The sequence below is a fragment of the Pogona vitticeps genome, chromosome 5 (genome assembly GCF_051106095.1).
Source record: "Pogona vitticeps strain Pit_001003342236 chromosome 5, PviZW2.1, whole genome shotgun sequence".
NCBI classification, from domain to species: domain Eukaryota; kingdom Metazoa; phylum Chordata; class Lepidosauria; order Squamata; family Agamidae; genus Pogona; species Pogona vitticeps.
The window spans coordinates 32336791-32364151 of NC_135787.1; the positions used below are offsets into that span (position 1 = coordinate 32336791).

Genomic DNA, 27361 nt, shown 5'->3' on the forward strand with positions numbered 1-27361 from the left:
CTACAGCTGAAATCTTCTTAAATCAAAAGAATAGTATAAGGAACCTCTGATCTGTCTCATTAATGATTTGGAAGAGATCAATCTATATAAAGATTTCTCAAGTGGTGTTGTGGATAGAGTGACGGATCATGACTCTGGAGAACAAGGTTTGAACAAATGCTCTATATAAAAATGATTATTTTTTCAAAGGGAATTTGTACTGAGATTTCTATTGACAGAAGTAAAGTTTGCATGTACTCTTACACTGTGAAAGAGACATAAAGAGAGAGGACAGAATGCCTGGAATCATTTTGCTCTTTTCCATATGTGAACAGATTGGTTATACACATGAATGTTGAATTATATTTGTTGCAAAAGGAAGCATTCAAGTTGTTTCTAATAGTGTGGTTTCCCAGGTGAGAGACACCTAGAGAATGACAGTGAGCTTCAACTGCAGATTGACCATTACAAGCAGGAGTCTAACCAGTGAGATACTACTCTTTTAACCTATGCCTGGCAGCTAATGCAGCAAGAAGTGAATTATCTGAAACATCATGTCTCAGTAACATCCCTTATCCAAGGTGCTCGTACAACAGATTTCTAAGCTTTCTTTTAACCAAGGATTTTGGAGGGGTGGGGTGTTGAACATCTGCTGGACCTGGTGTTCACACTATCGCAGCTCTCTTGCAAGGTAGGCAGCTGTTTTCCCGCTTGATTTTTGGACAGTGAAGGACCCTGCATTTTGCTGTCCATCTGTCAGATTTCTGGAGTAGTATGAGGACAAGATTTCAGGTGTAGGTCTCAGGTACCATCTCCCTGCCTGTTTTATGGATTCTACCTGATTTCTGCATACCTAGGTGTGGAGGTTTTCTATGGGAAGACATGGTTGATTGGTATGTTCATGATATGGCAGGATGATCAAGACAATGTCAATGAACATTTAATAAGAAGAAATTATATTTAATATGGCAGCAATAAGCAGATGGATTATCTGGATGTGTGCATGCTGAAACGCACCAATATACTCTTGTCTTTCTTCATATTTAATAATAATAATAATAATAATAATAATAATAATAATAATAATAATAATAATAATAATAATAATAATAATAATAATAATAATAATAATAATAATAATAATAATAATAATAATAATAATAATAATAATAATAATATGTGCCCTCAGATTCTGATTTATGGTAGTCCTCTAAGTGTTTTCTAGATATGAAGTACTGATCAATGGCTTAATAGTCTCTCCTTCTGGTGGCATTCCACAACCAAGCAGTTTGCCCAAGGCTGCACAAAATGGCAAGGCATATAACCCCTTCAGCCATAAACACGCTAAGTACCAATTTCAGCTGGTACCCTCATCCAGGGAGGAGACAGCACAGAGGGAATTTCATTTTCCAGCCTCTGGTTCTGCAGCCAGGTGCTCTAACTCACTATGTTATACCAGCTCTTTCTTTATGCTACAAGGCTGTACATTTTCCTAAATTTGGATTAATTCAAAAATCGTTTGCATTTTCCTGTTTTTAAAGATTAGCAAAATTCAAACATATTTAAAATATTACTTTTCCATTTCTGTGGCTATTTCCTCCTCCATTGTTAAAACATTTAATCAAGGGCAAAGAAAAGGAATAATATTGATCTGTAGGGAAGGAAAAGATCTTTTTTCTTCCCTTTTCCAAGCCGATGGCTAATGACATGCCATAGAATAGGGTACCCCAATTGCCATGGCTATCCTGGGAGTTTTTTAAATGCACTAACATAGTAAGTTTCAAGAAAAGAGTACTTTTCATATTCTCCATTTTAGCTGGCTTTTAAGGGAATGCTATGCAAAACCAAGGGACACTAGGTTTTCAAAACTGTATTGGGATTCAGATTTTAGATTTTTCCCTTCCCCTTTAAAAAACTTTTAGTACTTCTATCTACCTAAACTGTGCACTAGGCTGGATATTGTTACTGTTAGTGGTATTTTATTTTATTTAAAATGTGGCTAGCCTCCTGCAGTACTTTTAATGAGAATCTAATAAATGGAGTCATGATGTTGGTCGAGCTAGCCAACTTCAGTCTTGACAGGTAAGAGTTCTCAACACCCTTAGGCAGATTTGTTTCCTGGGCTTAGATCTTTTTATGTAGAGATGCCTGAAGCAGGAACCTTCTGTGTGCAAAACATGCATTTTAATTCTGAGCTATGGCTGACTTCCCTCCTCCCCCTCCTTCCATAGAAAGTGATGGGATGAAGGTGCTAGCTTGAGCCAATGTCATTGCCATAATTGTACATCTGAGGCCGGCTTTTACAGAATACTGTAAGGAACATTAATTTAGGTCAATTATGTGATGTCATTCTAAATTGTCATCTTGTTTGTCATTAGGAAATATTTAACATGGCAGTGTTCCACTGAGACGTTAAATAACAGCAGATAAAGTGTGCAATTAATCTTTCACCAAGCATGAAGTAATCAGCTGTGCATCCTAGTATCCCCAGAGTTGCAAGGAAACTGTCTCCAATGATGAAGAAATTCAGCCAAGCTGTCAAATGGGCCCGTGTGTGGGAGGTCACGGCAGCTCCTGCTCTGTTGTCCTTCTTTGGAGCATTAATTCTTAGTAGTCAACCCATTCAAGCATATGATAAATGGAGCTCAGGGGATTAGAACTTCCTTCTTAAGCTGATGTCATCCTGCCAAGCCATTGGCTCAATTTAGCTTACTCAGGTTTTAGCAGTGCTGAGGCAGAACAAAAAACATGTCTTGTAGACTCAATAGTGTTAATTTTCAAGCAGAGAAAGAAAATAAGAAAACATGGAAGGGATGTGTTTTCTCTGATATATGAGTGTTTCTGATTGCTGTTGCTGATTCTCCAAAGCAGCAATAGTTCATGAACACAGGAACTTGGTCATGGGGACATGCATAACTGGACAAGGTGTTAATGAACTATTGTCACTAGAGGTTGTTGTGGGTTTTTGGGCTCTTTGGCCATGTTCTGAAGGTTGTTCTTCCTAATGTTTTGCCAGTCTCTGTGGCCGGCATCTTCAGAGGACAGAAATCTGTCCTCTGGTGCTGTCCTCTGGTGCTGTCCTCTGAAGATGTCGGCCACAGAGACTGGTGAAACGTTAGGAAGAACAACATTCAAAACAAGGCCAAGAGCCCGAAAAATCCACAACAACCATTAGATCCGGCCGTGAAAGCCTTTGCGAATATATTGCCACTAGAGATTGGGGTATTTGTATACAAATGCAAATATCCCCACACCGCTGGACTTAACAAGGGTATGGCCCATGGGGCCAGACTGTCCACTCACATGTCCAGTGGTGGCAGTGGCCCCACTCTTCTTTCCAATTGCATCCAGAGCACTGCTCTCTTCCTGCTTGGCTAGCCACTATAGGCAGGGGGAGGGAGGAGGAGTCTCCTTGCACGCTGCCAAGTGGCCAGCCGAGCAAGAAAAGAGTGGTGGTCTGGGCGTGATTGGAAGGATGAGCAGGGCTGCTGCCTCTGGCAGGCATGGGAGTGGACGTTAAGTTCAGCTGCACAGGGATATTCGTATCCATATACCTATACAAGTACTCCCATCTCTAATTGTCACATTATCTATCATCTGTACCTTCAATTTGTCATGAAGGTATGTATGAATACAGAGCATGCCACATTTTCACTCTCCAATTCTGAGCAAGTGGACTTTGATCCACAAAAACATACACTGATATAAAACAGTTAATCTTTAGTGCATTACAATACTTTTCATTTTTTTTCTTTTCTTTTCCTAACTCTTGATAGATGCTTCCTCAATGTTAGGCCACGAATCACCTTCCACATAAATTATGTGTTACAACTATGTCTTTCCTTTCCTCCAGTGAATTCATGGTGACCTATATGGCTCTTATCTTTAAAACACACTTTCCTCAACAACCTGTGAGAAAGGTCAGACTGAGAAAGTGTGAATGGCCCAAAATCACTCAGTGAAGTTTATGGCTTGCAGGGGATATGAATACATGTCTCCCAAGTCCTAGTATAAAATGCTGACAACCACAACACACTGGCTTAAGAAAAGTGAACCACTGTAGATTCATTACATTTGGGTTATTTTTATTATTATGTTCAATCCAATTATTTATTTACTTACTTATTGGTTGAATGATTACATTTACAGCCCACCTTTCTGTTAAAAAATAGTGTTCTGAGCAGCTTTAAAAAATAATAAAATATGAGTCAGTTAAAATTCTGTCTCATCCAGAACTTGGAAGGAATGTTACAAGTTATTACTTTTTGTAATGAAGGCATAACCATTTAAAAAAATATGGTAAGTGAAATCTATCAGGTGCATTCACATTTTGAGAAGGAGGGAAGAGGAAGCCAAGCTATGTTCTTGTAAGCCAAAAGGCTCTCTGTTCACAATCAAAGAAACAACAGCCATAAATACCTACAAAATGATGTTGCGAAACATTCTGAGAAAGTGACCACAGATGGGAAACTTTCCATTTTTGGTCTATAATTCTGAGAAACTTGTGAATGGCCTGATTTTTTTTGAACAGCCAACGGCACCTAATTGTTCATACATAACCAAGCTGTACTTTGCACTGCAATGGGGAGAGCGGCCAACAACATACAATTCTGGGAAAATCCTTTTCTATCCTAGCTACTTTGAGAATTGCAGCTAAGCTTAGAGGGAAAGGGGAAGCTTGATGATGATGATGATGATGATGATGATGATGATGATGATGATGATGATGATAATAATAATAATAATAATAATAATAATAATAATAATAATAATAATAATAATAATAATAATAATAATAATAATAATAATAATAATAATAATAATGTCATGGTCAAGAAGTCCTAGACCTTGCACCTTGCAAGTCCTATCTCCATTATACCATTGCACATAAGACACAACACACCTAAAAAGAAGGCTGTCTGAAAGGAGACAGCTTTTATTATGACATCAAGGAGAAAATATTAAGCCATAATAAATTTGTTGTCTTTGTTATCTTTGCTCCAATAGACTAATGTGGCTATCCCTCCATTTTGATCACATTTACCAAATTGACCCTTCCTATTGTATTGTCCTATTATTGCCATTTCTTTGTTTTTAACGGTGTGAAAACTAACAAGCAGCCCTGCTCTGTAAGGGTAAGCCCCAAAGAGTTTAGAATCAATCCCTGTATTGGTGGGAAAAGTTTCTCTTTGAGGAATGCTGCCTACATAGACCAATGATCCGACTTTGAATAAGGCAGCTTCCTATATGTTTAATGGATGCTTCATATGAATATAACTTTAAGGTTTATATAACAGTCATTTGAATCATTCAGTCAGTAGTGTGAATATACCGTGCTTTGAAGCATTGCTCACAACTCTTAGTCCCTGCTAGTTCTCTATTCTTTCAAAGCAAGCTGACAAAGTGAACTCTGTTAATTGCAAAGTTAATGAGACTGGTTTTCTAAAGGCCTTTATTGATTTATTATTACCATACACCTAAACTATGCAGCTACTGATGCCTGTCATTTACATACTCTTAAAGAAACAATCCCTTCTGGTTTTATGGTGGAACTGTAAATCAAGTGAAAGCCAAAAAGATAACAAGACAGATAACAACGGAATCTGAAAGATAGTTTAAGCAAGGTCTTGTAAAAACTAACCAAGAATCTAATGACCTTCTAGGACTTTACCTTTTCTTGACCCATCATCTTCCAGGGAAGTGAGCAATTCTAAGAGTATATAATATCTGATTGTAGGTCATTGTGTGTCATCTATCCATCATTGAAACACACAATTCAGGTAATTTGTCCAACTAGCCCTCAAGGAGATACAGAGGAAATTGCCATTATCCTATAGAACTATTATGGCCTGAATCTTTTAAGTCATTACTAGAAAATGAGATGGAGAAGCAATGCATTGGATACATGTTGACATTGTTATTATTCCTAGATCTGCTGTGTGTTAACTGTTATGTTTTTAGACAGGGTCAATATAAACATGATATTAAAAGCAGCACAGTGTGAAAAGGCAGGAAGAAATAGCAAATATTAAAAATACTTTCAGGGTCTGCTAGTAGCCAGTGCTAGGTGCAATTCACTACACTTCTAATTGAAGTGTGCCCCATTGGGGTCAATGAACTGTGCTTCCAGGTAAATATGTATGCCATCCTAAATAAGTTAACACTGTACCAGAGAACCATAACTAACCTCTGCTGTTTAGAATCTACAAAGTATTCCTTGAAATCCATTAATCTAGGGTAGAGGGGGGGATAGTTTGCATTTTGTGCAATGCCCGAGTGTCATGTCTCAACTGGAGGAGTCCTCTTAGATAAGATCCCAGCAAACATAACCCTTTTGAAACTGCTGGACAGATGGCTGAGAAACCACTGCTTTCAAATGAGGGGAATTCCAATGCAACAACTCTATGAGTAGTATTACAAAGTTCTTCAATATTTTTGTCAGTGAGAATTGCTTAAGCTTGTGTGAGAGAACAAGATGAGGGAGGATTTATACCCCTTGTTTATATTGATCTTATATTATATTGTTTTATATGTGTGTGTGTATATCAAAGAAGCCATGACATTTTGTATTTCTTTTTAATCATGAAATGATAAAGAGCAAAAAGCTGTTGTCTACTCATTATTGCTTGCATAGAAACAATATAATATATTATTCATTGCAACTTACTAAAATGTTAGAGACGTCAAACTGATCACTGTCAAAATGCACACGTTGGTGCAATTATTATTATATGGACTTATGCAAATAGCATAAGTAGGAGTTGGCGGAGAGAGGAGGTATGGTTTAAATTAACTACCAGTCACCATTATTGTCAGAACTACAGTTTAAGTACAATTTGCCTGTCAGTGCTAAATGGCAGTATTTGTAATTAACAGCATATTTTGAAATTAATTTTTGCATGATGTATTTCATTCACTTATTATTTATTTAGATTTACATAATACCTTTCTCAGAAAACTGGCATACAGGGTGGCTCACAACTAGATAGAAACAGTACAGAACACAGATTTTTAGAAGATTTAAAAAGTTATAGTTCTAAGACTTCATTATTTTTTTAAAAAGCACCAAAGCTATTATATTAAAAAGGAAATTTTAATTTAAAAATTATTTGGATCTTTCAAGAGGGTTAAACAAATAATAATTATTTATCAATGTTTGTGGAAAATTGGTAAGTTTTATATTCAGGAGTTTAGATTTCAGCAGAATAGGGGACTGTATTGTCCCACACAACAGAATGTATGTTTGAGCTGCTGTATACAATGTTTCTCAAGATTTAAAAGAGATTAGTTTAACAAGAATCAATTTTGGGGGCATATTGGAGAACATTCCATCTTTGAATAAAACTGATTAGCTCAGCTATATGTTGGCAATATAATATGTATAGTGTGTATAATGTGTTGTGTCCTATGGTGGTTTCCCTTTAGTGGGAAGTTATGATTTTATCCTGAAAGAACTTAGACATTCACTGTTGTTCATTTGCTGCCAAATTAAATTTAGGTAACATGAGAATGAAACACAGCAAATGGATTCTTTCTTATCTTATAGTTGCCCAGAAACATAAAGGTTGGAAAGAAGGATTCCATCGTCTGAATGTTACACCACTCTTTTCACATTTGAATGTGTATCCTATAGTTGTAATTGAACAGTGATTTTGGATGTATGGATTGTCCCCATCAGTTTTTATGGCTATCTGATAATTGCTTGATCCTCACTAAATACACTGTGAATTTGCTTTGATTTTATTACTTTGTTTTGCCATATTTCATTCTACTATATTTTATTTTGCCATTTTTCTTTTCCTTTTCATAGCATATTTTCAAAAGTTAATAAAAATTTAGGAGTCCCCCTCAGAACTGCGTGCTATGATCTTGTATAGCACTTAATATCTTAAAGCAATATAATTCTACAGGAACAAAGACTATGAATTCACCGAAGTACATTTAGGATTTTAGAATGGTGCATTAAACACTAAGTAGGTTATGATGTGAACTTAGACATCCAACAGACTATTAACTGCTCAGGGAACCCGATCTCTGTGTTTGCATGTTTGAAGCAACGTGACCCTCCTTGCATCCTATGGCAAAAGCTATAAAATTGCCTTTGTTTACCATGCAGATGTTAAGGTATTAACAACAGGGCATTTACAAGCCCCAAGTGAATCTAAAAGCCTTTGTTTGAACACTTGATACCAAAGCAGCTGCCAAACATAATCTGTGAGAAGCTTAGAACATCACCGACACCAAATGCTAGGAGCCCCATTCACAGCTGGGGGAGGGGATCAATATTGATGTAATGGGCCTCATGACTTTGCACTTGCATTAGAGACTTTGTCTGCAAGTCTGCTTTCTGACAGACAAAAGAGGAAAGGAACATACGGCTTTTCCATGTCATATCACACAACCTTTCTGCTCCAAGCAAAAGAGTGTGTCAATCAATATGTTGCTTTCGGCTGCCTAGCAGATACGCACCCTTCAATTTTTAATAGGCCTCTGACAGAGGCACATCTGGTCTCTTCAGTCCAGAGACTCTGAATGGCAGATTGCTTTTTTTCTGTAAATGCTTCTCCTTCATGTAAGGACATGGGTTCAAGGAAGACAGAAGAGGGGGAAAAATTAGGCATGGGAAAATTACAAGGTTTCCTGCACTTGAAGGACTGAATCATGGGGATGACAAAAACAAAAACAAAACAAAAAACACACACACAAAAACCAAATAACCAGGCTGATGAAATACAGTATATCTGTAATCTGGAAAGCTACAGATTATTATAAAAGGTCTTAATACATAGTAAGGGTTTTGTGAGGGGAGATTTACCTGAAAGTGTCTACCGATGGCTTTGTTCACCACACTGTTAATTGTAAAGAAGCAATGAATGCATTCAAATGTTACCCACCACAGGGCAGGTTAAGGCTCAGTAGAAGTTTGCACAGCAATTCTGTATTTTACAGCATGCCATCAATGAATTGAAGCACTTAAGGTGGCTTTCTTATAGAATACTTTACTAACTATTGTTTTTGTTGATTCACCATCTTCTTCATTTTGAACTTGTTTCACACCTGGATGGAAATTTTACAAATTTCTTACTCTTTCTGTTTCCACTAGGTACAAAATCACCATATTTAGAGATGGGATGTTGAAATGTCATCGTTCATGAGGAGCTTATGGACATCTTGAGTTCTTGAAGTAAACACCATCCTTCCTCATGGCTTCTGAATAATTTCTTCAGCACAGGGAATGCTATGGTACCAGATTCTCCAGTAGATAGATATGACTAATTGTTTAATAAATGCTGATTCTATCCTATTACTTGCCTTAAATTTTAATTCATTCTGTTTATACAGCAGCCCTGATGAGGAATAAGAGATTTGAACTTTGCTCCTTCCCAGAGAGCCTAAAGCAGCCAATATATTGTTTGTTTGTGTCTGTGTGCAGGAAAGAGATTTTTGGGAATTGTGTATCTATGTTTTTCTCACAGCTTGGAATGTTATTTGTTAAAGTAATTTGTTAAAGTTAAATGTTAGAAATTGGGAAATCGACTAGTAGCCGATAACATGAACGGCATTTAACCATCTGCATTAATAATATGTTAATTAAAATGTTAATTTTGTACTCTATGCAGAGAATGTATTCTATGCAGAGAGAGCTCTTTTCCAAAGCAAAAGAGGTTATACCCCCCTACCAAAACTATATGTCTACTAGATATCCCCACTTTCCCTATAATTTATTTGGAGCATAACCCTCAGATGTTCTGGCTAACATATCTAAGAGCCTTTGGTATTTCTTTAGGCTTCAGAGTTATATTCTAAGATCACAAGGAGCCTCAGGTTGGGAACCATAAAGAGCCACTTGATCATTTTTTGTTATATGTCATCAGCATTATAACAACAACAGCATGCAATGAAATAAAACATATTTCAGCAAAATAATGATGAAATACTTCAGCAAAACTGCTCAAATATTGCCTTTGTTTACCTTTGAGAGGTAAACAAAGGCAATATTTGAGCAATTTTGCTGAAGTATTTCATTATTTTGCTGAAATATGTTTTATTATTTTATAGCTTTTTGGAATATTTCTTGGATTTTAACATTACAATAGTGTAAAAACTTTGGAATTTTTAAAAGAAAAAGCAGCATAGGAATGTTTTAATAGGTAAATAAATGAATTTGAATGCAAAGGTTTGCTTGACTGGTCAGAGTCTACGTAAACCGTTTGGGTCTTTTTAAGGAGAATGGTAGAGTAAAAAATATTTTAAATAAAAATCAATCAATCAATCAATCAATCTACTGCTATTTCTGACCATTTGATACACAAAAGCAGAAATATGTACCATGATACACCACTGAAGAAATATGTAGGATGATGGCATTGACTTCACTGCTAGATCCTACTTCCTTATACAGTATGTCATTCCAAGATACATATGAAGCGCAATCGAAGACTTAATGGCTACCCCACATATCACAAGGTGAGACTGAGTACACAATAAATCTTCCATATGCATGCCCTTTTATTTTAAAATGCAACTGCATTTAGCTTTAGCTTTCCCCATTTCTGAGTACTGAATACTTGAGATCAAGAGGCATAAGTCTTATGCTTTAATTTCATATACGATATTGAAACTCTAGCATTCAGTAAGATAAGGAAAAGTTCACGAAGGTCCTAGCTTCCCATTAATTTTAATGAGTACTAGTAAAACACCTGGCTTTTACACAAGTCTCTTAACATAGTGCTAAAGTTGAATAGATTTATGTATTTACTACATTTATATGAGGGGTTTTTATAGCCATTGACTTCTTGGACTTAACAATATTGAATATCCAATCCTTATTGTTAATAGGATTGTTACAACCTAACTTTTTCATTCATTGGTAGGCTATTCACTTCATATTATCTCTCACAATCTTACGTTTGTCCCAGCTAGGCTTGGATGCCAGAAATGAGCTCAGTTGGAAGAAGAGTATCCAATTGCATTTCTACATAAAGGCCAGTCTGGGGAAAGAGATGGCAACCTCAGGCCACAGATCCTGGATAATGCAGAGGAGCTGGCAACAAGCAGTACCTGTAAGACAGAGGAGTATCTTCCAGACAGACTGTCTCATATGGTCTAACTAGTCTTCTCAGATGAGGTGGAGGATGCTAGTTCCCTCACCAGTGTTGCAGTGAGACACAACTGTCAGTCTATTTCACTTCTGTAATCTATAGACAGTTTGGAGGAACATCACTTGACTTTTACCCTAGGCAAAAATTTGCCTTGGGATAATGCTGAATGGTCTTAACTGATATATTGATATTATTAATGAACCTTTTTTTAAAAAAAAAAATATAGTCATGTCATTTCCTTCATTAAAATGAAACATGGTCTTCAATGTAGAAAGCTTTATTCTTCTTGTACATCCACCTCATGTTGGGATCCAGAACAACTCAGATGTGACAAAAGAGTTGCATTTAGCCTATAAACAGGGTTACATTTTTTGAAAGGAAGCCGAAGAAAATATGAACTTGTTTTCTTTTTCCTTCACATTGCACATTCATTGTGAAGTGAACTTGCCTCCTTGGAGATAAATGAGATGCAAACAAGATGGGACATTAATTGTGTGAATTCAATTGCTGTCTACATTTTTGTTACATAAACAGTAGTTGAGAGACAGCCTTAGCAAATTTGATACTAAGGGTAGGAGGGAGGAGTATTTAACTATTGTGATCCTAAAAAAATATCCTTTCTGAAGCTGATATTTCCACTTCAAAGGAGACTCATACTGTCTCCCAATGGAAGCTTTCCTTGAAGTGCAAATAACTTCTGAGAGGAAATTCTTATTCGAACTGTAAAAAGAAGAGGAAATTGTTACATTGCTCTTCTGGGCTTTCCTAACATTGCTCATGGTCCTGTGTCACTGTTCAGATTTCCTCTCAGCTGCTATTTATATAACTAATTAATTATGGCTGTCTAATTAACACAATACCTGTTCTGGCTTATTTATTTTTCCTTTAATTACCGTATTTTTTGCACCATAAGACGCACTTTCTCTCCCAAAAAAACTGGTGGGAAACGTGCGTGCGTCTTATGGAGCGAATACTGTCCCCTCCATGCCACCATTGCTGGCTGCCCAGGCCTCCGGAGGCCTCAGCAGGCCCCGCGGGGGCCTCCCCCAGCGACCATCGCTGGCTCCCCAGGCCTCCGGAGGCCTCAGCAGGCCCCGCGGGGGCCTCCCCCAGCGACCATCGCTGGCTCCCCAGGCCTCCGGAGGCCTCAGCAGGCCCCGCGGGGGCCTCCCCCAGCGACCATCGCTGGCTCCACAGGCCTCCGGAGGCCTCAGCAGGCCCCGCGGGGGCCTCCCCCAGCGACCATCGCTGGCTCCACAGGCCTCCGGAGGCCTCAGCAGGCCCCGCGGGGGCCTCCCCCAGCGACCATCGCTGGCTCCACAGGCCTCCGGAGGCCTCAGCAGGCCCCGTGGGTGCCTCCCCCCCGCCACCTTAGCTGGTTTCCCAGGCCTCCGGAGGCCTCAGCAGGCCCCGTGGGGCCTCTCCCAGCCACCATCGCTTGCTTCCCAGGCCTCCAGAGGCCTCAGCAGGCCCCGTGGGGGCCTCTCCCAGCCACCATCGCTGGCTTCCCAGGCCTCCGGAGGCCTCAGTAGGCCCCGTGGGTGCCTCCCCCCCCGCCACCTTAGCTGGTTTCCCAGGCCTCCGGAGGCCTCAGCAGGCCCCGTGGGTGCCTCCCCCCGCCACCTTTGCTGGCTTCCCAGGCCTCCGGAGGCCTCAGCAGGCCCCATGGGGGCCTCTCCCAGCCACCATCGCTGGCTGCCCAGGCCTCCGGAGGCCTCAGCAGGCCCCGTGGGGCCTCTCCCAGCCACCATCGCTGGCTTCCCAGGCCTCTGGAGGCCTCAGCAGGCCCCGTGGGGAGTCCCCCACCACCACCATTGCTGGCTTCTGAGGACCTCCAGGAGGCTTTTGACCGGTAAGGTGCTGCTTTTTACTTTTTAAAAAATGTTCTGCGTGGGAATTGGAGGGTAGATTTGGGCTGGGAGTGTGTTTCTATGTTGCTTTGTGTTTTGGTGATTTTTTTGCAGTCCCAGCATGGGACCTGCTCTGTTTATTTATTTTTACTTTATTTTTTGGTATTTAAAAATTAGTTGCTGCTTTTTACTTTTTTAAAAAATGTTCTGCGTGGGAATTGGAGGGTAGATTTGGGCTGGGAGTATGTTTCTATGTTGCTTTGTGTTTTGGTGATTTTTTTGCAGTCCCAGCATGGGACTTGCTCTGTTTATTTATTTTTACTTTATTTTTTGGTATTTAAAAATTAGTTGCTGCTTTTTACTTTTTTAAAAAATGTTCTGCGTGGGAATTGGAGGGTAGATTTGGGCTGGGAGTATGTTTCTATGTTGCTTTGTGTTTTGGTGATTTTTTTGCAGTCCCAGCATGGGACTTGCTCTGTTTATTTATTTTTACTTTATTTTTTGGTATTTAAAAATTAGTTGCTGTTTTTACTTTTTTAAAAAATGTTCTGCGTGGGAATTGGAGGGTAGATTTGGGCTGGGAGTATGTTTCTATGTTGCTTTGTGTTTTGGTGATTTTTTTGCAGTCCCAGCATGGGACCTGCTCTGTTTATTTATTTTTACTTTATTTTTTGGTATTTAAACATTAGTTGCTGCTTTTTACTTTTTAAAAAATGTTCTGCATGGGTTTTGGAGGGTAGATTTGGGCTGGGGGTATGTTTCTATGTTGCTTTGTGTTTTGGTGATTTTTTTGCAGTCCCAGCATGGGACCTGCTCTGTTTATTTATTTTTACTTTATTTTTTGGTATTTAAACATTAGTTGCTGCTTTTTACTTTTTAAAAAATGTTCTGCATGGGTTTTGGAGGGTAGATTTGGGCTGGGGGTATGTTTCTATGTTGCTTTGTGTTTTGGTGATTTTTTTGCAGTCCCAGCATGGGACTTGCTCTGTTTATTTATTTTTACTTCATTTTTTGGTATTTAATTTTTAAATATTAAATAAATTAAATAATTTTAATTTTTACTTTTTAAAAAATGTTCTGGGTGGGTTTTGGAGGGTAGATTTGGGATGGGATGCATGTTTCTATGTTGCTTTGTTTTTTGGTGATTTTTTTTGGCAGTCCCAGTGTGGGACTTGCTCTGTTTATATATTTTTATTTTATTTTAATTTTCAGTATTTAAAAATTAAGTGCGTCTTAACGTCCGGTGCATCTTATGGAGCGAAAAATACGGTACATGGCATTTCCTACAGTAGCTGCTTTCCTGTTAAATGGACCCAAATCTCAAAAAGCAATTGAAAAACACAAGAAAATATATAAATATACTAGGGGTATTTTCAGAAATAGCAATATGGAACATCATAATAAAAATAGATCAGACTGTGGGCATGATTTAAAAATTAGAAAACTGTGGTCTATGGCAGTCAGTGCTCAATTCAACAATCAGTCAGTTCCTAGTCCAGACGTTTGTATATTTGGTATATTACTTCTCAGTTAACCCTAGCTGATCTTTTGAGGAGGTTGAATCTTCTACTCGAGTTAACCTGAGTAAATGATATACCCCTTCATGGGTTGCTGACTTGTCATGGCGAAGGGGCTTGAGTAATTCAGAGAAGCTATGGGCTATGCCGTGCAGGGAAACCCAAGATGGGCAGGTCATAGTGGAGAATTCTGACTAAACGCGATCCACCTGGAGCAAGAATTGGTAAGCCACTCCAGTATCTTTGCCAAGAAAACCCCACGAACACAAACAAAAGGCTAAAAGATATGATGCTGGAAGATGGGCCCCTCAGGTTGGAAGGCGTCCAACATGCTACTGAGGAAGAGCAGAGGAAAAGTACAAGTAGCTACAGAGTTAATGAAGTGGTTGGGCCAAAGCCGAAAGGATGCTCAGCTGTGGACGCACCTGGAAATGAAAGGAAAGTCCGATGCTTCAAAGAAAAATATTGCAAAGGAACCTGGAATATAAGATCTATCAACCTTGGTAAGGTGGATGTGGTGAAATAGGAGATGGCAAGAATAAACATTGACATCCTGGCCGTCAGTGAAATAAAATGAATGGGAATGCGGGTAATTCAGACAATTATCATATGTACTATTGTGGGCAAGAATCCCGTAGAATAAATGGAATAGCCCTCATAGTCAACAATAGAGTGGGAAAAGCTGTACTGGGATACAATCTCAAAAATGATAGAATGATTTCAATATGAATCCAAGGCAGACCTTTCAACATCACAGTAATCCAAGTTTATGCAACAATCACTGATGCTGAAGAGGCTGAAATTGACCAATTCTATGAACACTTACAACACCTTCTAGAACTGACACCAGAGAAAGATGTTCTTCTCATTATAGGGGATTGGAATGCTAAAGTAGGGGTCAAGAGATAAAAGGAACAACAGGTATGTTTGGAGTTTGAAATGAAGCAGGGCAAAGGCAAATAGAGTTTTTTTAAAGAGAACAAGCTGGTAATCGCAAGCACTCTTTTCGAACAACACAAGAGGCAACTCTACACATGGACATCACCAGATGGGCAATACCGAAATTAGATTGATCATGTTCTCTGTAGCCAAAGATGGAGAAGCTCTATACAGCAAAAACAAGAGCTGGAGCTGATTGTGGGTGTGATCATCAGCTTCTTATAGGAAAACTCAAGCTTAAACTAAAGAAAGGAGCAAAAACCACTGGGCTAGTCAGGTATAATCTAAACCAAATCCCTTATGAATACATAGTGGAAGAACAGATTTAAGGAACTAGATTTGGTGGACAGAGTGCCTGAAGAACTATGGATGGAGGCTCATAACATTGTACAGGAGGCAGCAACAAAAACCATCCCAAAGAAAAGGAAATACAAGAAAGCAAAGTGGCTGTCCAATGAGGCCTTACAAATAGCAGAGAAGAAAAGGGAAACAAAATGCAAGGGAGATAGGGAAAGTTACAGAAAATTGAATGCTGACTTCTAAAGAATAGCAAGGAGAGACAAGAGGGTCTTCTTAAATGAACAGTGCAAAGAAATAGAGGAAAATAATAGAAAGGGAAAAATCAGAGATCTGTTCAAGAAAATTGGAAACGTTAAAGGAACCTTTTGTGCAAAGATGGACATGATAAAGGACAAAAATGGTAGGGACCTCACAGAAGCAGAAGACATCAAGAAGAAGTGGCAAGAATACACAGAGGTATTCTACCTCCAAAGAGTTGGATATCCCGGACAACCCAGATAGTGTGCTTGCTGACCTTGAGCCAGACATCCTGGAGAATGAAGTCAAGTGGGCCTTAGAAAGCATGGCTAACAACAAGGCCAGTGGAGATGATGGCATTCCAATTGAACTATTTAAAATCTGAAAAGATGACGCTGTTAAGGTGCTCCACTCAATATACCAGTGAGTTTGGAAAATTCAGCAGTGGCCAGAGGATTGGAAAAGATCAGTCTACATCCCAATCCCAAAGAAGGGCAGTGCCAAAGAATGCTCCAACAACCGTACTATTGCACACATTTCACATGTTAGCAAAGTTATGCCCCAAATCGTCCAAGGTAGGCTTCAGCAGTATGTGGACCAAGAACTCCCAGAAGTATAAGCTGGATTTCGAAGGGGCAGAGGAACTAGAGACCAAATTTCTAACATGCACTGGATTATGGAGAAAGCCAGAGAGTTCCAGAAAAAACATCTACTTCTGCTTCATTGACTATGCAAAAGCCTTTGACTGTGTGGACCACAGTAAACTATGGCAAGTCCTTAAAGAAATGGGAGTGCCTGATCACCTTATCTATCTCCTGAGAAATCTATATGTGGGACAGGAAGCAACATTTAGAACTGGCTATTGAACAACTGATTGGTTCAAAATTGGGAAAGGAGTACGACAAGGCTGTATATTGTCTCCCTGCTTATTTAACTTATATGACAAACCTAGACAGCAGCATAAAAAGCAGAGACATAACCTTGCCAACAAATTTATTTATTTATTTGATTTATACCCCGCCTATCTGGACCACCGGACCACTCTAGGCGGCTCATAGTCCTTATAGTCAAAGTTATGGTTTTTTCAGTAGCAATGTATGGAAGTGAGAGCTGGACCATAAAGCTGACTGCCGAAGAATTGTGGTGCTGGAGGAGGCTCTTGAGAGTCCCCTGGACTGCAAGGAGAACAAACCTATCAATTCTAAAGGAAATCAAACGTGAGTGCTCACTGGAAGGACAGATCCTGAAGCTGAGGGTCCAATACTTTGGCCGTCTCATGAGAAGAGAAGACTCCCTGGAAAAGACGCTGATTGGGAAAGTGTGAGCGCAAGAGGAGAAGGGGACAACAGAGATGGATGGACTGTCATCGAAGCTACTGTACCAACATGAATTTGACCCAACTCCAGGAGGCAGTGGAAGACAGGAGGGCCTGGCGTGCTCTGGTTCATGGGGTCACGAAGCAGTCGGACACGACTTACTGACTAAACAACAACAAAAATGATATAACTTAAAACAGGGACTGTTAGAAATCCTAAAGGTCAGAGACAAGGATATTTGTTGTCTGAAAACAACTTTTAGAAGTTTGAACATTGACTTTTTTGCCAATGGTCTTTCACGAACCCTCACAACTTCCATAATGAAAGAAGAGGTTGTCGATGAGACTCAGCTACTTTCTCATGGGTAATGCAGTCAGTGTTGTATTCAGAGTCCTCCAGCTATCATCCATTAACTCAGAGGGTAAATTTTCGGCAGAATCTTCTCCAGCCTTCAGAAGACTTGTGTTCTCTGTGAAGGCAACATTATTTTACTGTTCAAGCTGGATACACTTCTTCTGGACCTATTTGGAGCTATACAAGGTCCTCCTTTTCATATGCTGTGACACTGCTTGTTTTATATATTCGCGAAGGCAACCTTCAGAACACGGCCAAAGAGCCCGAAAAACCCAGAACAACCACTGCTTGTTTTCTTTTGACCTGCCTACTTTGACCAGACCAGGATAAACTTGACTTTCCATATTTGAGAAATAGTGACTCTTCTTTGCAAACTGAATTCTACCTACCTTGAACTAACTCCTATTGGATGCTATGAGCCACACCCAGAATAGAATAGGACATAGATACTTAATCATTTCCTTTAGGGAGAACTGGCCAGTGGGCATTAACAAGTTATTTTGCTGTTGTTTAGTTGTTTAAACAGGCCCTCCTGTCTTCCACTGCCTCCCGGAGTTTGGTCAAATTCATGTTCATAGCTTGAATGACACTGTCCAACCATCTCATCTTCTGTCATCCCCTTCTCCTCTTGCTTTCACATTTTCCCTACATCAGGGTCTTTTCCAGGAAGAAAAGAGATGGCCAAAATATTGGAGCCTCAGCTTCAGTATCTGTCCTTCCAGTTGAATAGACAAAATAGACAAAGTTAAGGGAGGAAAAGATGGGATTCCCCTTAGTATTTTCCTTTTCATGGGGTGCTATTGCTGCAAACCCAAAGTTGGAACACATCAGTCAACTGGACTCACTCAAAAATTTATTACTGAGCAATTTTATCTGAGAAATGTATTGCAAATTGCTCACAGCATGTTGCCAAGTGTTCATAGCTGGACCAAGATATAATGACCCATTTCAAAGTGACTGTCTTTTTTGACATCTTGCTATAGGACTGTGCACCATTTGCTAATCTACTAGAAGCCTTATTCTAATTAACATCAACTGACAAGTAGAAAAATGTGCTTGAGAAATATTTTGACTTGGCTAAAAACAATTCAATCATTTGCCTTCTATTCTCTCTCTGGTGGGTTATGGTATTGTGTGGTTCACTTCCAGTTTTGTAACTGTATATGTATTTTTCCCCTAATGCTTGGCAGTAGAGTGATGTTGCAAAAACAAGGCTAAATGGCATGACAGAATGAGGTTTTGAACTCTGGATATACGGATTGAAACATATTAATGGGAAACAGTTTCTCATAGTTGAAGAAAGCCATGATAAATGGACATGGCACTTAAGCAAGATTTCCCCGCTAGTCCTATTCATAGGCTTTAGAATTGCCCCCCCCCCAAATATACTTCCATTATGGATTGTGGATTTGGGCTCATATTCTCCAGTGAGCTTGATAATTCTTTGCAATGAAAGCTACCAGATGACTGAAAAACATGTCAGTATAGTTATGTTGTGTATGCTGGATGTATTCCTGTTCGTTTTCTTTTTCTTTTCTTTTCTTTTTTTCCATTTCAGGACCTGGGGTAAGACTTCAGGTTTCAGTAGGGCAGAAGTTGTATAGTCACTCATCCAATTGGGCTTCCAGAATAGAAGGCTCAAATGACAGGATGCTGTCACCGCCCAGGAGACATCTTAATGTGTTCACATTCTATGTGGAGGTTCGTTCTCATGTCTTTGAAAGCAATTAGGAACCATCTGGGGCTGGCTGATGGGTCAGCTAACTATCATCATCATCATCATCATCATCATCATCATCATCATCATCATAATAATAAAATAAGAGGCAGGGATATGCGAGGAGCAGTGGGAAGAGGGTGGGAGGCAGGATGTGGGGACGAGGAGCAATTGAGGTTGTTTTATTTTCTTTTTTAACACAAACATGGGTCTGTTTTTTTAAAAAAGAATCCTGAATGAATCAACAAGTCAATTCATTGTTTGTTTGGGAAAAAAATCATAACTTTGTGGTTCATGGATTTTCATAAACCACAAACCAAGACAAACTGCCATTTTGACAGTTTGTACCCATCTCTAGTTGCAAGCACTATCTCCAAGTTGCAGCCCATTTCCGTGTATGGGTTGTTTGCCTTTTAAAAAAACCAGACAAAAAACAGCTGGAGCAAAAATTGTCTTAGTAAATGTATGTTTTTGACCACTGGGGGTTGTTTCTTCTTCCAGCCAGTGTAACGTGTAGAGACAAAAAACCTCCATGATTTTTCTGATAAACCCAGGTGCCACGAAACAGAAGTGACATACTTAGGTTCTGTGTAGGTTGTTTATAACCGGGGAGACACTGGAATTCTTGGCAAGTCCAGGAAATTTAACAGCTGTACATGAAAAGCCCTATCAGGATGGCATATAACAACAGCATGAAATCCAGCCTCTACTCTGAGCACTAATCACACGGCTAACACTATTGTGAATCTTCTTTACAATGGAATCCCATCAGGGTGAGAAAGTACTTCAGAAGTGAATCAGAGACTGTTTTTTATTCTCCAAGTTTGTACAGGAGGCTAATTTTTTTGCAATTATAACTAAACAAGCAGAAGCTGTGAGTTAGCCAGAAATATAGTGCCTGTCATATATCTTTGTTTGGGATTTTTTTTTAAAAAAACACACCTTTTATTAAACAAATGCTTTGTTTCTCAAATGGAGGAGGCCTTCTGAGAATGATCTTAAAACATGGGCAAGTTCTACCTAATCTTTCAAATGCCCAGGTTCTTAGGATTTTAAAGGGAAGAACTAGCACACTGAATTGTGCCAAGAAACAGAGCAGCAAACAGTTTATTAGCTTCTAGACTGGAGATACACAACATTTAGCAAGCCTTAGTTAACAATCCTTTTGCTGTATTGTGTACAAATCGATCTTCCCACATAGTCTTCAAAGGCAGGTTGTTTCTATCTGGGGAGGCGAGTGGCAATCAGCTGTTGTACAAGTGAAATGGTGCTATAGGACATAAAAACTACTTGGGCATTCCAAAATAAGGCCATTTCCAAGTACACTTCCAAAGCTGCAAATATTGCATAGTCTGAAATATGGCGTGTGTGTGTGTGTGAGAGAGAGAGAGTAAGTCAGAGAGAGAGAGAAATAGAGAAATTACTCCACCTTTTAAATGTATCCCCAATTTAACTTCTTTTATTGTGTGATTTTTGGTAAATTATAATCTTGAGTGTTTTTTGGGACATAATAATGAGAAAACTTGGTTCTCTGCTAAATAATGAATTTAGATTACAGATTCTTGATATCTACATTTGACATTCATTTACTCTTATGGCGATGGATCTGAAAGGCAGCCACGATAACTGATATGAAATGAAACACCAAGCAATGCAAGTCAGAGTGGAAAATGTAAGATATATTGAGTGCTACACTGTAGTATGCTGTTTACTGACGATACAGGATTGCTAAAGGAAGACGCTGTCAAATAAATCTTGATCATACACAAAGCTCTTGTCATAAAATCATTCCAGATTGACCCTTTTTTCTGTAGGTCCAAGATAAGTGCTGTCTCAGAGTCCAGATTAAAAGATTTTAAATGCCACCTTTCAAAATACTCAGCAAGGAAGGTGAACCGCTTCTGATCTTTTACAGCTAAACTAACAATGTATTTACTTAATCAATTTGTGGTTTGATATGTAACTGTAGCTACTTTTGGATGGTTAACTGAACTATATTAGAATTTCAGGGAAACATAGCAGAAGCTTTTATGGCTTATTGTGTATACAGGGTTCGGTATCTGATGCAGGCAACACATTGTGAAATCTTAAGCGTGAGAGCTCTCTGGGACCAAAGGAAAATGTAGTGTCAATATGTTTGTGGGGAACATGGTGTACAGAAAGTGTATGAATTATTTCCTGGGGATTCCCATGGAGATTGATGACAACCAGGTAAAGAAGAGGAAAGGAGGGTCTAATCTTTGCTGTACTTCCATAGCACCAGTAGCAGAGTTTTTTCAATGTCCATTTCCTCAGTTCAAGCTGCTGGGTGTCTGGTTAAAAACCTTTTAACCCTGTGCATGCTTGATGGAACACAAAGGGTCCATGAGAGTGGTACTGTGGATGATGAACAACTCTTTCCTCCACCTCATGGGCATATAAGGATTTTACAAATACCCTTGATTCAAATTCTACACATTTGTATAAAGACTGTGTGTACTTCTATTGTCAACCATATATATATATATTTTAAACAGGCAGGATAATAGCATTGAAAACCCATTAATAACACAAATCAAAAGATGAAGATCTTGTTTCCATCTAATGAAAGGATCTTGCTATTCTACTGAGATGTTCCACATGGATGCCTTGTTTGCTTTTTGACAGAAAAGAGTGTGAAATGGCGCAAAGCCAGTGTCAAAAAGGTTCTGAGATTCTTGGGAGGAAGAAGGGCCAATCAAGTCATGTTACACTCTTCTGTATACTGGTAGAGTAGAAGATTTAATCTCTTTGGGAAGCTCAGCTGCCTGATTTCTCATTGAGACAAATGTGAGGCAATGGCATTCACCACCCCCCATGATCAGTTTCTAAAGCTACAATAAATTCACAGGTTTTGCTCCATTGTGGTCCATGTGATTATCTTCTCCAGTTTCAGCTCATATGTTTTCCACATTTAAGATAACTTCTTTGGTGGAGATGCAGTGAAACATGAACGTCGTAAACTGTAAGCTCCAACACAGAGTCTGGTCAAAGCTCCTGTCCTTTTATTTCTTTTAATTGTCTGAAGAAACGTGAGCTGCACAAGGGATTTTTCACCTAAAGCTGGCTTCAAGGAGCAATTTCCCCTTTGAAGCTAATCGATACAAAGCATTTTGACAATAGCCTCCTGTTTTCACCTTTGACTTTCCTTTTGCTTTGTGGCTAGATCGCACAATGATATATCCACTACCAAGGCATTGGGAAAATGCAATAGTTGACCTACATTTCAGGTGTTTTTCAGAAAAGAGGTAAAGTAGTTATATTTCCATGTGTGTTTTTCCACTAGAACAGATCTTTTTTTCTCCGAAGGACTTGACAAAGAAAAAGTCCAGCAGTTAATGTCAATATCAGTGCAGCAGCAATTAATTATGACAGGCCATATGCAAGCAAAAATGAAACAATGAAACAATACCTTTACTTAAGGTAGTAAGCTACATCACCCTTTACATACAATTAAAATAAATTAAACAATTAAAGAACGGAAACCAAGAGAATAATCAAAGAAATATGACAGAAGGATTTCAAAGTCATCATAAGAAGATTCAACAAGACTAAAACCATATAGGAAAGGGTAAGGAAAAATTCAGTGTTGCCAAAAAATGAAACAAAGCAAGATCTCTTCCAAATGGCTAGAGCAGCGGTCCTCAACCTTGGGCCTCCAGATGTTTTTGGACTTCAACTCCCAGAAATCCTGGCCAGCAGAGGTGGTGGTGAAGGCTTCTGGGAGTTGTAGTCCAAGACAATCTGAAGGCCCAAGGTTGGGGATCACTGGGCTAGAGGATACAGTGTCAGGTTTGAGGGTGCCAACTAAAGTTTCTGAGGATTTCTGTGTTTCTCTGGATCTCTAGGTAGGGAGTCAGATCTCAGGGTGAGGAGGAGATGATTTGATTTTTGTGTGTGAGTTGGCTTTAAAGCCGGTGCACTCCTAGCCATCATTCACAGCTTGCACCAGGGCTTAATGTGAAGGAGTTTATATACATGTTGATAGAAATGGCATGATGCGCCTAAGAGCATGTTTCCACTGGTTCTCTTCCCAATTCTGTGCCATTGCTCCTGGAGTTCTGGCACAGTGATGTCACATCCGTCATACCATTGAGAGCAGAGAGTGGGGTACAAACATTCTAACTCCTGTGAGTTCTTGCATCAGCCCTGTTAGCAGTTGCACAGAGGCTTGATGGTAGTGGTATATTCTCTCATCATAAACTTTGCCCACCCTACTTCTGTGACACCACAAAGGCCTATTTCAGACATTAAAAGGGTCTGCTCCCTGGCCTCAGGCTTTGGTCCTGAAACCTCAAGGAATGAGCAGCTGTTGACCTGGCAACTCTGCATTTAATCAACCAACCAGTCACAAAAATGTTTCTCTACCTTTCCACTGAGAAATGTTTTAGTTTTAGGCAATAGAGTAAAGGAAATGGCAAACAACGGAGAACCCTCCCCCCCAAATAACCAACAGAACATTTATTATTATTTATTTGAATTTTGAATTTTCTAGTGCTAATATACATTATTTATTCAAAGCAGGTTTCATAATTATGTCAAATCTCACCAAGTACATGCAATGTATACTAGAAAATTTATAACTCAAATTTCCTTAGCCACTAATTGTAAAATAGGGAATTGATCTCTTATTTAAAAAAATAAGTGGGAAATTATTTATTTAATGACCTACTGTCCAAAAGATGGAGACCATGTGGATAATGGAGCAATTCCATGCATGTTTACTGAGATGCAAATCTTAGTGTGGACAATGTTGTTCATCTACTAGTTCTTGGGACTATTACAATCTAAAACTGTTATGTTGGGTGGGCAAAGTTTGGCTCCCCAGTTTGTTAAATTGCAACTCCTGTCAGTCCTAACTCACATAGTCAAGGGTGTGGAATCCTGGGAATTGCAATAGAACAGTATCTGGAGAACCACATTTTTGCCCACAATGACTTGAGTCTTAAAGGATAGGAAGGCTTAGGAACTGAGAAACATACATGGAGTTCTTAGCTACAGGTAATAACTTTCCAAATGTCATCGTCGTCATCGTCATGTTTTTAAGCATAAAATTATGACTGTCTGAAGCATCTTTCTAATCGCAGGTATAATTTTGGATGGGAGATGTGCTAAATAGATACAGGGCTATGCTGATCTCAAAATCAACCCCACCTTTATGCATGGATGGGGGGGACCAGGAGGAGTTTCTCAAAGTAATGTATTTTGGGGGGAAAAACCTGAACATCTCCACACAGGTATCCTGGAGAATAACCTTAAAGGGGGGGGGAAGTACAATTGGATGTTCCCTCCAAGCATTTACAACCATATGAGAAGAGCTGTCTCTGTGATTTACAATTGTTGGACAATGATAAGTTTGTGCCTGTGTGTTATTAAAAGATGAACATAAATCAAGTTGACATTCTGAATTATCAGTATTCCAGATTCACTCCTTCACTACTTCTGCCATCTTAAAATTCCAAGGTTTCTTCGAGCATTGCATGCATTGTTAATTTATATGGCATTTTTTAAAAATTGCTTATTCAATAAAGCCAGATGTTATTTTCTCGACAATAATGCCTATGTGTTTCTACATTTAAAAAAAACAAGAATATTCCCCAAAAGGGGGAGGGGAAACCAAAGAAAATCATGGTGGCTGAATTTGTTCCTTTCAAACTAAGGAAATTAAGACTATGGACCAACTCTCTCTCCTCACTTAAAATATAGGCACATCAATATGCTCTTCTTGTACTTAACTTCCAGCCAAAATAAACACTACTACATAATCCAACTAACTATCCCATTCCCTATGTAATATATAACCAGTTGTGGGAAGAAGTTGAAATAAAACACAAGATTTTGTAGTGTCAATATTGACAAACAATAGGTCTGTAGTTCATTCCTACACAAAGCTACTTAAACTGAGTAGGTCAGTGGTTTAGACATCTGGCTGTGGAACCAAAGGTTGGGAGTTCAATTCCCCACTGTGCCTCCTTGACAGGGGCTGGATTTGATAATCCGTAAGGTCCCATCCAGCTCTGCAGTTCCAAGATTATATTATATTACATTTACCAATCCAATCTATAAGATCAAGGGAAGAAAGGCTTATGCTTCATCGTTTTATTCTTAGATAAGCAGAGGCTTTTTTTACTTCTTGTTAGACTATCAAATAATAGTGTTCTCCTCTTGTGTTTACTTGGGATGCAATTTAAGGTAAATAAAAGTGTGCATGTTCAAAAGGGTGGTTGATATATGATCTGAATGACCTCACTTTCTAAGCTTCAACCATAACTTTTTGCTTCAAACCAAATGTGTGTGTTCTTTTTTTCTTTGTGGGGTAGGTGGGTTCACATTAAATATTTTTTTAACAGGTAAACATCTGTTGTTGGATTCAGTTTCTCTAAGGATGCTATTAATATATCTAAACAGCAGGAGTATGTGGAGCTCTGATTACTTATATATACATGTCCAAAGGTGTTGTAATTCTTGATATTGCTATACATTATCAGATAAGTGATAGAGAGACTGCAATGTGGAAAATGACAGGAATTCTTCATCCAGTCTTACTAACTGATCTAATATTTTAATTCAACAGTCAGCCATGATTGCTACTGTGTTTTAATGATGGATATTGTTTATTTTATTGATTTGTTTAGGCTTATACCCCACCCATTTAGTGGACAAGCCACTACTCTGGATGGCTTCCAAAAATAACATGAGTATATTAAAAACAGATTTTTTTAAATGAACATATGAAAAACAAAAACCCCTTATAAAACCCCCAGTCCCACAAATAGTCAAGACTCAGAGTTGTGAACCAAGGACTTAATATAAAATTAATTTTACAAAGGGGTGAGACTGTAAAGGCCTGGGTAAAAAGCTGGGTTTTAACTTGCTTTCAAAAGCAAATAATTAATTTTAAATCCTATTATATTAATTTTATTGAAATGAGTTGTTTTGTTGGTACTAAACTATTTATTATAATTATGTTATTAAAAATTGGAAATAAATTGCCATAAGTTAAAAAGCCTCTGTAGACAGTATCTCTTGCATGCTGGGTTGCACAAATCAAGAAAACATTAGACAATGCCTAGACTTCCTGTAAATTGAAACCTCAGTTCACAAACACTATGATGAATTTCTTTGGTTTCTCCTGCCATTTTTTACTACTATTTGAACGTTTATTTTATATTTATCCTTATATCCTTATATACTCATCCTTTAATATACAAAAAGACAGAATAAGAAAAGAGCCAGAGAATGAGAGAGGAAGAGGGAGAGACAGAGATTGAGAGAAAGCTCAACTTCTTTGCAGCAAGAACAATACCTGCATTACCTGCAACTGGAAAATCTCAAAAAAAAAAAAAAACAACCACAACAAAATAAACTAAAATGATCGTTTATCTTTGAATTACTTGGCTTTGAAATACAGAGCACAAAAAATCAATAATTTTAAAATGTTTTACATAAATGCATTTATACTGTAAATTTAATCTTTGTTCCCTTCCCAGTCTCAATGTTATATTATTATACTATCTAACAGCACTTTACAAGCTGCCAGATGTTCAAAGTACCAACATAACCTATTTCAGTTTGATCTCGTTTTTGAACTTGTGCCAAGTGACTGGGGTCTTGCTATCCATATTTCTGTTGCACTACTATACTGTACTTTATTTCTAAACTTGCACAGTTCCCATGGATACCTTTTGAATGCAATGAGACGACACAGATATGGTGGGTGGTGCTGTTAGTCTTTTCAGTTGATGCCAGAATAAAGTTAGGGCACCTTGATTTATCACTGTTGAATTTCAATATGAAAGTTGGAAAGATAGGTCACAGAAGTGAGCAAAACATTGGTCCAGTCATTACTCAACAAAGAATCAATTTTGACTGGCGGTATACAATAGCCAGTCAGGCTGCCCAAACATTTTGGAGAGTTACCAGAAGCAAAAGAGTTTGAATATCTTTGCTTAGGACAAGGAATAGTTACTGGGGTTGGGTAGGTGAATATTCACTACCTCTCTTTGTTTCATATTGATACTTTACCTGGGTT

The 27361-nt window shown here is 38.6% G+C and overlaps 1 long non-coding RNA gene across 1 annotated transcript; it reads left to right on the plus strand.

The window, feature by feature from the left end:
* Nucleotides 1-10906: 10906 nt before the first annotated feature.
* Nucleotides 10907-26074, plus strand: LOC144583234 (uncharacterized). Its single transcript, XR_013536928.1, has 2 exons — nucleotides 10907-11042; nucleotides 19153-26074. It is a non-coding gene; the product is annotated as an uncharacterized LOC144583234 (long non-coding RNA).
* The last annotated feature ends 1287 nt before the right edge of the window (nucleotides 26075-27361 follow it).